Here is a 15,836-nt window from a genome sequence, read left to right on the forward strand (position 1 = left end):
GTAATAATGCAATCATAGTTTTGCTGCATAAGAAAGGAGATAAATCAGAAATTGCAAATTATAGACCAATTAGCTTGTTATCCCACATCTACAAGTTGTTCACAAGGGTCACTAGTAACAGATTAGAAAGAATACTTGATGAGAATCAACCGAAATAGAAAGCTGGCTTTAGGACAGGATTCTCAACTATGGATTACCTTCACATAATATCACAGCTAATGGAGAAAGCAAATGAATATAAAATACCATTATGCCTTGCATTTGTGGATTATGAAAAGGCATTTGACTCCATACAGCATAAGGCAATGTTTCGGGCACTGGAAAGACAAGGCATAGGTACCCCATATATTATGATTTTGAAGAGAATATATGAGAATGCAACCTCCTTTATTAGACTAGAGGAAGACAGTAGCAAATTTAAAATTGAGAAAGGAGTTCGAGAAGGAGACACAATATCTCCAAAGTTGTTTACTGCTACCCTCAGATGACATTGTGATAAGCCAGGATCCCAAAGAATTAGAGGAAAACCTTAATCAGTTATGCAGAGTCAGAAAGGATTTTGGACTAAAGATGAATATGGCTAAAACAAAAGTAATGATGAACAAGTATGCCATAGAAAGGGATATAATCATTAAAGGAGCAGTAATTGAAAAGGTGGATTCATATACTTACCTGGGACAAGTCAGTTGTAATAATGATAAATGGCTGGAAGTGAAGAGAAGAATAAATTTTGGATGGATAGCATTCAGGAAATATAGTCACATACTGAGGAGCAATATGCCAATTTGTCTGAAACAAAATAATTAACCAATGTATACTCCCCACTATGACTTATGGAAGTGAAACTTGAGCACTCACCAAAAGAATGGAAGAGAAGCTGAAACTACACAGCGAAGAATGGAACAAATTATATTAGGAATCAGACTGTTAGATAAGAAGAGAAACACATGGATTAGGCATCAAACTCAAGTAAAGGACATTCTTATCAAAACTAAAGAACTAAAATGGTCTTGAGCAGGACACATAGCTTGAAGACATGATAACAGATGGCAAGAAAATAACAGAATGGTACCCAAGAGGAGCTAGAAGAAAACCTGGAAGACGACGATGGAGATGGGCAGATGAAATTCATGAGTTCGTGGATAGTAAATGGATGTCCATTGCACAAAACAGAAGGAACTGGAAAGTTGCTGGAGAGACTTTCATCCTGCAGTGGATTGAAATTGGCTGATGATGATGACGATTAATTTCTTAGTGATTATACTGCTGCTGTTATTGGTGATAGATTTGTAGATAGCATTTTGTTATCACTCAGTGGACAGAGCCTCTAGTAACTATGCCATTATTTGTAAAGCTTTTTATTTCCAGGCTTTAAATGCATAACTTAATTCCAGTCCTACCTACAAATTATGGGAAGGTGGATATTTATAGGGAATTAAAAATTACAGAAGGTGGATGTTTATAGGAAATTACAAATTACAGAAGGTGGATGTTTATAGAGAGCACAAGGTGTTCTCTATAAACATCTACCTGGGGCTGGGGCTGAATGTCAGGATATTGTGCTACAGTTTATTGCAGGATAATGGAATAAAATATGTAAAATGTAAGAACAACATCCCAAACTAAGATGTGTCACACGCTCGGATGTATGAGATTCCACAGCAGATGACCCAAGAGACACCCTCTCCTCACCTCTGACCATCATCGGGATGAATGCTGTGATGCCAACAACATACAGGTTGGTCACCGCAGGACTGGAAACAAGTATGCTGGTTGGACGAGTCCAAATATCTGATTCAACACGAGTCCATGTACCCATCATGCATGGTGCACACTATCCAGGCAGATGGCAGTGTTTGCTTAATATGGGACATATTTTGTAGCAAGAAATACGATCCCTTTCTAATGGACCAACAGTTCACTGGTGAGGTCTACCAGCAGCTCTTAGAAGACATGCGCACCCTGTCATGTAGCATTTTTTTCCTGGAAAGAAATGGGACCTTCCAAGGCAATAATGCTCGATATCAGAAGTCCACACTGCACAGGTGGTTCAAGGAACACAGCAATGATATCACCCATCTTGATTAGCCTCTAAATTTGCCTGATCTCAATCCATTTAACAACTGTTGGATGTTTTGGAATGGGAAGTGAGGCATACAGACACACAACTGCTATCTGTTCTGATACTGTGGAAAGCCTTGCAGGCAACATGGTTGCACATCCCTACAGATGTCTTCAGACATCTAGTGGAGTCAATGTCTAGGCAAACAGTAGCTGTTACCCCTGCAAACTTTGACCCAACACAGTATCATGATTCTGGGATCGAGGCTACAGCATGTGGAGGCATATTTCCAAAGCATATTTCCAAAGAAGTTAGTTTTGGAAATAATTTCAAGGTTTTTTTTTTTTTCATTTTAATATACTAAACTGTAGATAATATATATTTTGAATTCCTAGTCATTTAGGTTAGTTTATTTTTGTATTTAGATAAATATTTAGAAAGTTGCAGCTTAGTATTTAGATAGTTTTATTTTGCTACTGATATTTTGTTGGGAATGTCAGAACTTTCACTGGGTAGCTTAAAATTAATGTCACTAGAGGTTAAAAGTTTTGTCAGCAGTATATTTTCTGTAATACTCTGTTAATTTAAATTCCATATTATATTGTAAGTTTAAATTTGTAAAGTATTTGGAAAGCTACAGCTTAATATTCAAGATAGCCTTTGTTATTGATATTTTAGCAGGAAGTGGGTAACTTTTGTTCAGTAGCTTCATTTTAATTTCTATACTGATTTAAGTTTTGTCAACAGTTTAATTTCTGTGATATTTTGTTAACAAAAACTCTGTAATATATTGTAAATTTCAATTTCTTGATCTTTGTAAATTTCAAATTTTACTTAAATTATGGTTGCTACAAGATCCACTTATGATACAAAGTCTAGGGACATCAGGACTCAAACGGAAATGCCTGCCAGCATTTCCAGTGTGAGTCGTGACTTCATTGTACAGCCTGTGGCACGTATTCCAAGGCTGGACTAGCAGACAGACCTAGCTAATATGGCATTCTTTTCTTTGCAAAAGAGAAGAATTTGAGTCACTGAAAAAATGAGTGCTTGCCCTAGAAACAAAGGTAACTGGGAGCTTGTCAAGAACTCAAGTATTTCCTGAGCTGCCAAGTGACGTACCCCTGATTTGGGACCCAGAAAATAATAGTGAAGCACTGATCAAAGGTGATCTAGTTTTATTAGGTAATCTATTGTCGTAAAAACAAGTAACATTTTTTGTAATAAAGATATGTGGGTTAGAACCAGAATGAGTTTGCCAGCAGCAACAATTGATGATGTTACCAATATATTGTCAGATTTTTAGGGAGGTAAAGAGATAATTATTATTCATGTGGGGGACTAATGATATTAAGCATACACAACTTAACCACTGTTGGAGAAATACATGAATAGGCTGAAAAAAATGTCGCAAGTTAGGTCAGACTATGTATGTGTCTGCAACTCTGCCCAGACACAATAGGAGGGACTATATACTGAAAGCCTTGTGGATTAACTCAAAACTTGAGGGAATCTGCTTGGTTCTAGGAGGAAATTTTTATGTGTGGGGAACCTTGGGGAACCCAACTTCTTATATTAACCCAATCTGAGGAATAACCGTTTATTAAAACCCTCTGCCTCCTGCCCTGAAGCTATCCTGCTATCCATTTAAAGATTTTCCCTGTGATTCCAACCTGTTTCAGCTTATAAAGTAACCACTCATGTGAGACTGAGTCAAATGCTTTGCTGAAATCCAAATAAACAATGTTGAAATTATTCCCTAAATCCAGCACAAGAGTGACCCTGTCAAAATAGCTAACCGGATTTGTTAAACATGATTTTCCCTTTACAAAACCATGCTGCTTATCCTTCAGAATTCCATTTATATCCAAATGATCCTGAATTTCACCCTTGATCATTGCCTCCATGATTTTCCCTAATACTGAAGTTAGACTGACCAGTCAGTAATTTGCCACTACACTCTTAGAACCACCCTTATGTATTGAAGATATGGTGGCACTTTTCCATCCAACAGAATATCTCCTGAGTCTAGTGATGCTGTCATAATTAACCTCAATGGTTCAATGCACTCACTTGCTGCCTCCCTTAAAATTATACAGTATATGCAATCAACCCCAGGAGCCATAACTGCATGTAGGCTCAAAAAGTTTTTCATTAAATAATCATGTGAAATTTCAGTATCATTAATTACATATTTTTCAACTTCACTCCCATACATTCTCATTGGCATAAAGGATTTTTCTTCTGTAAGTTAGACTGACTGTTACATTAAATGCATTATACATAATGTATTTAATGTAACTTCCTTATCTTTCCAAAATACATTTACATAGCATAGTTCCACTATGGCATGTATAATTTATTTAGGAAAGCCAGAGAAGATAGGAGTGGAGGGGGTCATGCTTCTTATCAAAAGCCTGAGCACAAAAAGAACTTGATGAGTCTGAAGTTACATCTGCCAGCACAGAATCTGTGTGGTGTGAGTTAGTTGGAAGCCAAGGACCAATGAGAGTGGGAGTAATCTATACAGATGGAATGGGCAAGAGTCTTATACAGATGGAATGGGTAAGAGTCTTATACAGATGGAATGGGCAAGCAAGCAAGCATGAATGTCTTATTATTAATGACATTAATCTGCCCCAGATTGATTGGAATAAGGAGGGTAACACACCATGGGGAAAAACTTTTTTAAATAAACTAGATGATAAACTCCTGACCTCATCATTACTAATGATTCGGATGACATCACAGGGCCTAAAGTACAGAAACCATTGTCAGGAAGTTATCATGCAATCGTCAGCTGACAGGTGAAAAAAAGATGTTACAGTAGCTAAAGTCACAGGTTTTAACTTCAGAATAGGGGACTTTGATAGTTTGAGGCACTGTATGGCATCTGTAAACTGGCAGATTTCCAAGGGATGAATACCTTTGAATTATGGAACACTTTTAAATCAAAATCACAGAAGCCATGAATGCATACATACCTTTAAAAAAATATTGTGGGAATAGGATGCTGAAATGAATGACTGCGAAGCTGGAAGATCAAATAGAGCAGAAAAAGATAGCATGGGACAGTTACAGAGTGATGAAAAGTACTGACGCCTATAACAGGTATAAGTTGATCTGTAATAGTACCACAAATAAGGCCGGGAAGGTCAAAGCTGCGTAAGAGAAAGCATTGGCTAAGAGAGCAAAAAATGGGGACAAGGAATTTTTCATGTATGTGAAATCAAGGAAGAAAAAAACTAATCCAATTGGATCCTTGTGCACTGGGTGTGTGATAGTCTTAGACAACCCAGCTGATGATGCAGATGAATTGAACACGTACTTTACATCTGATTTTACTGAAGAAAGAGCCTTCGTGCTGAGAAGAGGCTGTGGCTGAGCCATGTGAAATTAGTGATGTCATAATTACAGATGGTTGTTTATTAGAAAAACTTTTGAGCATAAAGACAAGTAATGCTCCTGGAGTTGATGGCATATACCGTGTAGTTTTGAGGGAGAGCGCAAGAAAGTGTATTGAACCATTGAGGTTAATTAATGAGGGCATCTTTGGATTGGAGAAGTGCCGATGTATCACCAATACATAAAAGCGGTAAATCGTGCTTAACTTACTTAGTAGGCTACTTTGACACAGTTACTTACAAGCTGGATTTAACAAATAATTTTGATACAGTGAATTTTTGCAAAATATTTGACTCGGTCCCTCATGAGAGGTTACTATATAAGCTTGAATAGGTTGGGATCACTGGTAAGATTCTAAGATGGATTACACGGTAACTGCAAGGCAGAGGGCAGAGGGTTGTGACTAATGGATATTCTTCAGGAGTCAGGTCCCTCAAGAATTGGTTCTTGGACAACTATTCTTTCTCATTTTCATAAATGGCATCGACAAAGAGATAGAAGGCGTGACGTTAATATTTGCATTTGACATAAAAATTGGCAGAATCATTAATGATCAGTGCCAAGCATAGCTCCTTCAGGATGACTTGAACAGACTTCAGCGATGGTAGTGCCAGCTATGTTTTAATGCTGCTAAATGCAAGCTCTTGCACTTGGGGAATAAAAAAAAAAAAAAAAAAAAAGTAAAGTGCAGCCATTATCAACCCACTGCAGGATGGAAGCTTCCTCAACAATTCATGCTGAGGAAAATGGGCCATAATCTGCCACACTGGTCCAGTGCGGGTTGGCAGATCGACCGTATTCAATCTGCCAACAATATGAGGAAGTTACAATATGAGCAGTTATGAAGTTTTCTGAAGAGTGTAAACAAACAGCCAGGAAACTTGTGGTGTCTTATTGATGATTTATCGCACATTATCCTGTAGAGATAGGGAAGTCATAATCCCACTGCATAAGACAATTCTAACACCACATTTGGAATATTGTGTTCAGGTATGGAGACCTCATCTGAAAAAAGACATGGAGCTGCTTTAAAGGGTCCAAAGACGGGCAACTCAAATGGCGAGATCGGCAAAAGAATGACCACATGAGGAAAGACTCCGATTATGTGGGCCATAGAGCTTGGCAACCAGGCAACTCAGAGGTGACCTGACTGAGATTTACACGGCTCTGAGAGGGATTAGTAAAATGAATAAAGGTGGAATTCTCACTATTATAAAGAATTCAAGAACTACGAGTCATAAATTCAAACTACATGGCTTGAAGTTTAAATTAGATTGTGGGAAGTTTTCTTTTAGCCAGCAAGTTGTTTATAGCTGGAAAAGTTTCCCTCGAGTTAGTTGGCACTGACAGTTTGAATAAATTCAAAGGTCAACTGGATACTTACGTGTGTAAGGAGGAAAGCATATAATTTGTGTTTTCTTATCTACTTGACTGGGGTTTTTTTTTTTGCCAGTGAAGCAAAAGCCTGTGGCTTCCTTGCACTATATGACGAATACTATTACTATTAGGAAGATGGTCATAATTCAGTGATCAATCAGTGTGTGTGTACTTCACAGGACAAATCAAAGTGCTCATTTTAGATTGTATGCTGACTTCTGAGGCTCCCTGTAATTTAAAATGAATTGAAAACTAAATTTAGTGTTTCTGAAATTTTTAAGTTCCTTGGTAATGTAATAACTAAACCTTTTAGGATTAATATTGGTATTAGTAGAGGCAAATGGTGAAGAAAACAAGCTTATACATCAGCAAAACAAAATAATTCCCATATTACCTATCAAGACACTGATAGCTTGTCTAGTTCTTCTACAAATATAACAGAAGAGACCTCGGGTGTCAGGTATACTCATATTGATAAAAATATTGCAACCACTGAACATTAAATAATTTAATTTAAAAAATAAAAATACATTGGGCATTAAAATAAAAGAAATAATATTATTACAAACATAAAAGATATTAAAAGTGAATAAATAAAATCAAATAGAAAAAAATAAAAATGATAAGAATAGATATATCCAAAACAACAAATAGAATAAAAGCAATAAAATAAATGACATGCGGAGAGCTTTCAAAGCATACAGGCCTCTTTTTCAACTTTGACTGGAGCAATGACAACAGCCATTCTTACATACCAGAAGTTACAACCAGATATAAGACAATATGTGCATCGAGCCGGGTGAAAAAAAAAAAAAAAGGAAAGGAAAGGAAGTAGAGGAAAGAGAAAAAAAGTGGGCTAACGTAGATCACTGTTCCTCAGCCATTCAATCATCAGTCTCTGAACGCATTGCATGCTGACTACTCATTCAATTATTTACTCGCCATCTCTCATAATAGAATTATGATTAATAATAGGACCCACGACAGCTATATGGAGGGCCTCTAACCATGAAAGATGGCATGCATTATTAGCCACATCCAATATTTCAATGTTCATCCAGGGGTTAAGATTACAGTGCTGCTCAACCCAATAATGTTCCACGACTGCAGAGCTTCTAAAATCAGCCCAGTGAATCGTCCCTCACGTCACTGAGTTTGGCAGAGCATTGTATAAACAGATTCAGGGCACTGCTATGGGCACCCCAGTTAGTGCACCTATTGCGAATATCACAATCACTTGAAGAAATATTTGTGGGTTTACCTGTCTCCATCAGGCTCTGGGGAAGATATATTTGCCATTATTCTCGGGGAGGGGGGTTATAAGGTGCTGCTACTCCAATACCTCAATTCTTTTGTTAACATACATTTTTTTTTTATTATGGAAATAGAGGTGGAGAATGAGCTCCCGTTTTTGGATATAAAAAACCTCAGTATATAAAAAACCTGTGTGCCAGGGTCAATTCACTAACTACAAATTGTTGGTTCCCATCCTATTGATGAAGGTATATCAGGCTTAGTGTCGAAGTTTGCAGATGATACAAAGGTTGGCAGGGTTGTTAATGACAGTAATGGCAGTGTGTTACTGCAACAGGATCTAGAAAATTTGGACAGATGAGCTGAGAAGTGGCAACTGAAGTTTAACCTTGACAAATGCAAAGTACTGCATATGGGTAGAAGTAACCCCCAGAGAAATGTACCAACTGTGTGGTACTACACTTAAGGTGGTAGAAAATAAAAAAAGACTTGGGAGTAATTGTGCAGTCAGATATGAAGTTTTCTGAGCAATGCAGACAGGCTGCCAGGGCAGGTCATAGGGTTTTGTCAATGATATATAGGAATTTTGCTAGCAGGGAAATGGAGGTGATTGTTCCTTTGTATAAGGCAATGGTCAGGCCACGCCTTGAGTACTGCGTACAGGTCTGGAGGCCTCATTTTTGGAAGGATGTAGATTTGCTTGAGCGTGTACAGAAAAGGGCAACAAGATTGGTGAGGGGAATGAAGGGATCCTCTTACCAAGAGAGGTTTAAGTTCTGCAAATTGCAGTGGCTGGACTAGGCACCTGCGCGGTGATCTGATTGAGGTGTATAAGGCCTTGAATGGGTTGAGCACGTTGAATTCTGATGGGATCCTTCCACTTGTTCAGATTACAAACCTAAGGGGGCATAAATTCAAATTAAGAAAAGACAGATGTAAATAAACTATCTGTTTATACTCCGGGATGACCAAACAGTCAGTGCAGTTCACAAGATAGACAGAATACAAGAAACAGCACCGTATTCAACAGTCACAAGCTTGAACCCCGGTCACTCAAGGCACGTGTACTTATGCACCCACATGTCTGACCACTAGGCTATGACAGCCTGTAGAATAGATGTGCAGAAATTTGCCTTTAGCCAGAGGGGTGGTTAATTGCTGGAACAAACTTCCATCTGTCGTTGTAGAAGTTGATAGGTTAAATAAATTTAAGGAGGAACTGGACAGGCATTTGGAGGGAATGGTGTGATTTTTTTTTTTTTTTTTTGGCTGATGCTGCATAAGCTCATATACTTGCTTTCTTGCATCACGTGCCACTACTACTATGCATGACAATTCATGTATCGCCAATGCATATATCCCCTACAATCCAGGTGTCTCCACCTAGATCGCAAGGGATGTCCTTGCCAGATTTTATGAGGTTATCATACTGATTGCAGTCTTCTGCCAGGAAAAATTCCTGCCAGAAGATTGAAATCAGTTATGCTTAGGATGAAATCAACCCTTCCATTGTCGCATCATTCAATGGTGGTATGCCGTATCGGTTGCCTGGATTATGGGGTAGATTATATTGGAGAAACTGAGCGCAGGCTATGTACCGTGTTTCCGAACATGGGGGGGGGGAGAGAACTAATTGGCAAGCCAACTTTAACAGCTGTGCTGTCATGGAGCATTATTGGATTGAGCAGTACTGTAACCTTAACCCCACAACAAACATTGAACTATTGGATGAGGCTCATAATGCACACCATCTCTCAAGGTTAGAAGCTCTCCAGGTAGCTATCATAGGTCCTATTATTAACTGAAATTCTGGGACCGACACACATCTTATTATGGAGGTCGTTATTCCGCATAGTGACGAGAGATGACAGGTAGATAATCAAATGAGTAGTAAGCATGTAGTGTATTCAGAGACAGATGACTGAATGACCAAGGAATATTGACCTACATTACCTGCCCACTTCTTCCTCTCCCTTTTTTTTTTTTTTTTTTTTTTTTTATGTGAAAACATCTATGGTGGCACTAGAGTAAATTCAATTGGTAACAAAATTTTCTTGTAATGGAAATGAACGCAATTGATTGGTAACAAAGAAAGTTGACTATTTAGATTTTAAATGATGCAAATGACATCACTTCCTAAATGGTGCTAATGATGCTATCTGTCACTAATGCTGATTCGGTAGGGTAAGTAGTTGATTCAGTAGAGTAAGTACATACTAAGAAACAGAAATAACATCACTTCCTAAAGGCTGCTAATCAGTCACTAACATTGATTCAGTAGAGTACACAGCGGCCTTTAAGAAGTGACGTCACTGTTGCATTATCTCGAGTTTCCAATATCAATGATCTTTACATTATTGCTGCTAAATAACAAAGTAAGTAAGTATACCTAACTTCGACTGTGTCGTTCAATTCAAACAAGAAGATCAACAAGCTGGTGTAGCAGTTTATCATGAGAGAAAATCATACTCATGTTGTTACTTCTCATATGGAAGTGATTTATCGACAAACTGTTTTGACAAATCCGTGAGTGTTAGACCTATTGGAGACATTTGTGTAGCTGAATGCCTTCTTCCTGATGGTCAAATGATATTGTCAGTAGTCATTTGCATTTCACCTAATCAAAAGATCAAACACATCATTGAATTCGTCCATTTCGTTTTGCTTCCTTACACGATTGAAGGAGTTGCATTGCTACAGCAATTTTCTCACAAGAAATGAGACCGAATACCAATGACACTTACTGGAGATTTCAACATTAATTTGCAGATACTCAATCCAAACCTTTGACTAATTTTTTAGAAAATAAATTTGGACTAATGTTAAATACGTCTTTTTTTTTGTTAGTTGTTGGTGCATCGGCCTCTGTGGCCATATTGCACCTCCCAAGATTTTGCATTTTCTACTCTGATGCAAGCCTGAGGAGGGATTCAAACCCATGACCCTTGGATTGCCAGGCAGGCACTTTACCCACCCGGCTAGCCTGGTCGGCTTTAATACATCTAGATCTGTATCAACTACTAATCATGAAACTATAATTGATGCTGTTTCAAAGACATTTACACTCTTTACAATCTCAAGTGTATGTATCATATTTTAGCTATCACAAACCCATTTAGGTAAATTACCTATTAAGCAGATATTGCAACCTCAAATTCATGAAACTGTTGAAAAAAAAATAAATGCTTTTAAAAGTTAAACATGTTCAGATTCTTTTCATACTAGACCCCTTTAACCTTCTTCAAGCCAAGCATGTTATCACATAAAATAAAACATCTTTTATGGGTACAGGATACACATGGTGCTTTTTTTTTCTTTTTTTTTTATTGAGCTGTAACTTTTGGTGTATAAGATGTGGCTGTTGTAGTTGCTTCAGTCTACATTGAAAAAGAGACCCATATGCCTTGAAAGCTCCTTGCATATCATTTATTTTGTCTCTTTTATTTTGTTTGCTATTTCGTGTTTCTTGATATAGAGAAATTTCAATAGCAGGGATAAGGAGGTGATTGTCCCCTTGTATAAGGCAATGTATACAGGTATGGGGGCCTCATTTTAGGAAAGATGTAGAACTTCAGAAACAAGTACAGAGAAGGGCAACAAGACTGGTGAGGAGAACAAAGGATTGGTGTTACCAAGAAAGACTTAAATTCTGCAAATTGTAGCTCCTGGAGACTAGGCACTTCTGAGGTGATCTAATTGAGGCGTATAAGGCCCTGAATGGATTGAGCAAGCTAAAGGAGGGGTTGAGGGGGAGAAGACGGAGAGTGGCAATCAATGGACACTACTCATTGTGGACTAATGTTATTAATGGAGTCCCTCAGGGTTCAGTGTTGGGTCCATTATTGTTTTCTGTATTTATAAATGATATTGATGATGGTATATCAAGCTTAACGTCCAAGTTTGCAGACGATATGAAGGTTGGCAGGGTTGTCAAGGACACTACTGACACTATGCTGCTGCAACAGGATCTGGAAAGGTTGAGCAGATGGGCTGAGAGGTGGCAAATGAAGTTTAACATTGACAAATGTAAAGTACTACATGGGGGAACAGCAACCCCAGAGCAACGTATCAACTCTGTGGTACTACACTGACAGTGGTAGAGAATGAAAGGGACCTGGGGGTGGTTGTGCAGGCAGATATGAAGTTCTCTGAGCAGTGCAGACAGGCTGCAAGAGTAGCTCATGGTGTATTGTCAATGATATATAGGAATTTTTCTAGCAGGGATAAGGAGGTGATTATTCCCTTGTATAAGGCAATGGTCAGACCACACCTAGAGTACTGTATACAGGTCTGGAGGCCTCATTTCAAGAAGGATGTGGAGCTGCTGGAACGAGTACAGAGAAGGGCAACAAGATTAGTGAATGGAACAAAGGGGTGCTCTTACGAAGAAAGGCCTAAGTTTTGCAGCAAGGTGATCTGATGGAGGTGTATAAAGCCTTGAATGGTTTGAGCATGCTCAATGCTGATGGGATTCTTCCTCTTGCTCAGAATAATCACCTGAGAGGGCATAAATTCAAATTGAGGAAAGACAGATGTAGGATAGACATGCGGAAATTTGCCTTTAGCCAGCAGGTGGTTGGTTGGTGGAACAGACTTCCATCCCTTGTCGTGGACGTTGATAGCCTAAATAAGTTTAAGGCTCAGCTGGACAGGTATTTCGAACGAACAGAGGGGTGAAGTGCAAGTGGTTTTTTTTTTGTTTTTTTTTTGCTGATGCTGCGTAAGCTTGCTTTCTTGCATCTAATGCTAATGCATCATGGAACCTACTAGGCTTTTCATACCGATTAAGAAATATTGTTCAAGGTTTAGGCCTAAATGGATGTCAGATGAACTAATGAGACTCGATGCAGAGAAGAAAAAAGCATATGAAGCATATAAATTATCAGACAACACAGAAGCCTATGGTAGATATAAGATATTCTGTAATCATCACAAAGGAGGTTAGGCAAGCAAAGGCAGATTATGAGAAATCTTTGGCAAAGGATGCTAAGAAAAACAACAACGGTTTCTTTACTTATATAAATTATAGAAGGAAGGGGATGAATCAGACTGGTTCACTTGATATCAATGGTTCGACTGTTGATGGTCCTGCTGAGATAGCTGACAAACTGATTTGAATATTTTGCATCTACATTCACACGAGGAATTCTGTAGGGAAGTGGAGGAGAAAAGCTTATTAAACTCTAACAGGGAACTTAATGATTTTGTAATAACTGAGAGCAAAGTGGAGGAGAAATTGTTGAAGTTAAACATAAGGACAGCACCTGGGGTGGATGGGATATATCCAGTTATATTAAAGGCAGAAAAGGAAGTAAACAAACCGTCAGTTCCTTGGACTCGGGAGAAGTTGCAATGGACTGGAGATGTGCAAATGTATCCCCAATTCACAAAAGGGGATGAAAGGGTGACATGAGTAATTACAGACCTGTTAGTTTAACTTCTGTTTCAGTGAAAATAATGGAGTCACTGGTTAAAGAAGCATTGCGGTATCATCTAGACAAGACTGCAGTAATAATTCAGACATGGCATGAGTTTGTTAAGGAAAAGTCTTGTCTGGCAAATCTGATTGGATATTATGATGTGGTTACAAAGGAACTGGATGCAAAAAATTATTTTGATATCATATACTTGTATTTCTAGAAAGCTTTTAATACTGTTGATCACGGAGTTAAAACCTCACCGGGCCTTTAGCTAGCAGGTGATTGAGTGCTGGAATAAACTTCCATCTGTTGTTGTAGAAGTTGATAGCTTAAATAGACTCAATACAAAACTTGACAAACATTTGGAGTGAGTGGATGGGTGAAATAAGGATGTTTATTTTTTTTATTTTTTTTGGCCGATGCTATATAAGCTTGCTTTCTTGCATCATGTGCCTTTGCTAATGCTAATGGAAGACTACTGTACAGATGGAAGTCTGTTCCAGCAATCAACTACCCGCTGGCTAAAGGCAAACTTCTACACATCTATTCTACAACTATCTTTCCTCGATTTCAATCTATACCCCTCAGCATTGAGGAGCTCAAACCATTCAAGGCCTTATACACCTCAATCAGATCACCTTGCAAGTGCCTAGTCACAGATTCTGCAACTTGCTGAACTTAAGCTTCTCTTGGGAAGGGCACCCCTTTCTTCCTATCACCAAGCTTGTTGCCCTTCTCTGTACTCATTCTACCAACTCTAGACCCTTCCTAAAATAAGACCTCCAAACCTGTATGCAGTACTCAAGGTGTGGTTTGACACAAGAGATCATGGAGTTAAAAATTATTTCAAATTACAATTTATTAAGATTTTAAAATTAACAGGATATTATGTTTCCTAAAATTGGTATTTTCAGTCTCAGAATATTTTAAAACCGTAGAGGATAAAAATTTATCTAAATTGAAGGGCTGAACGAAAACTTCAAAAATCTGATTAAATGAAGAAAAATTATATTCTAGCAATAGTTTACTTTTCTTTTTTTTATTTATTTTATTTGTATTTTTTTTATTTTACTTATTTTATTTATTTATTTTTTTTTTAGCCAACGCGCATATAATGGATTAAATGTATATCCTATTGCACAGTCTGTTCAATTGTGTTCATTTGCCGACATGCATGTTGTGCTGGCACAAACATTCAAAATACATTCAGCTGTGCTCCGTCTGAACCGTGATAGAACCACCATAGTATCGAGTAAGACAAGTCAATATCAGCCCCACTTCGTTGGGGCTGATATTGACGTTTACTTCTGATGTATTTCTATCAAAAAACATACGGATTATTATTTGTGGTAAAAAGCTTTTCGTAAACTATTTACGTCAAATAACAATACAAAAAAAAAAAATCAATTGGCGTAAACACGAAACCGATATTAATATAACGGATCAACTACAGCAATTGCTATTGAATACGCAGAGAATGCGAAGCACGCAGGACTATGTGGTAACTCTGTGGTATCAAAACAATAACATAGTTACAACACAGCAAAATGCAGGAGCCCCAAAAACCAACCTCACACAAGGACCTATGTTACCACTACATGGCCCAAGTTATCATGTTATTTTGGCCAAAATTAACTAGCGCGAATAACCAATTTAACGCACTCATTCGTTATACAATACTCAAAATCCTTTCTATCACAAAAAAAAAAAAAAACCTCACCTCAATATATCACACACTAAACAGATTACACACAAACAGCTCACCAATATTGTTACAACCAAAAATAGTTAGCGTCCTTGTACGATTACTCATGCAAGGAGACGTCACAAAGAGTTATTTCCGTAATTGAAATAAAAACTACAGTGCTTGTTTTATTTTGCGAAATAAAATATAATAAAATTCGTCAATGTTGATGTTATATAAAGCTGTGAATGTTGGGAGCATCCGCAGAACGGAACCAAACCAAGGCAAACCTATACAAAGCTAAGTCCACAGTGCCCACGCGGAGCTACAATCGGTGTTGCAGTCCATATGAAAAAAGCATCGGATTTCATTATTGAGGCTCACAAAAATTGAGAAACCCAGTTGAACCTCCCAACTCGAATATCTAATATACAATCCCCCCCCCCAACTGCAATTGCTCGGTTGCTTTTAAGAAAATTGGTAAATCCGGCAATCCGCCAGTTAATCGTTAAATTTAGTTCGATTTTTGGGAATTCCCTAAATCACTCTTGTTGAATACACGGATGAGCCAAAACATTATGACCAGCGATTTGTTACGCAAATCGAAGCAACTGCAGGTAAAAGCAACTACGGC

The 15,836-nt window shown here is 38.0% G+C and overlaps 1 protein-coding gene across 3 annotated transcripts in view; it reads right to left on the reverse strand.

Annotated features, from left to right (window-relative positions):
* LOC150089194 (T-complex protein 11-like protein 1) overlaps nt 1-15,533 on the reverse strand; it is a 177,383-nt gene extending 161,850 nt beyond the window's left edge. For 2 of the 3 annotated variants that reach the window (XM_090388351.1, XM_090388335.1), the window contains exon 1: nt 15,239-15,533. The gene's annotated coding sequence lies outside the window, so the exon portion shown is untranslated. The remainder of the gene's footprint in view (nt 1-15,238) is intronic. The other variant, XM_090388342.1, reaches the window with a different exon arrangement.
* Between the last annotated feature and the right edge of the window lie 303 nt (nt 15,534-15,836).

This window comes from Mastigoproctus giganteus, chromosome 2 (genome assembly GCF_048544385.1).
Source record: "Mastigoproctus giganteus isolate SK-2022 chromosome 2, ASM4854438v1, whole genome shotgun sequence".
Classification (NCBI taxonomy): domain Eukaryota; kingdom Metazoa; phylum Arthropoda; class Arachnida; order Uropygi; family Thelyphonidae; genus Mastigoproctus; species Mastigoproctus giganteus.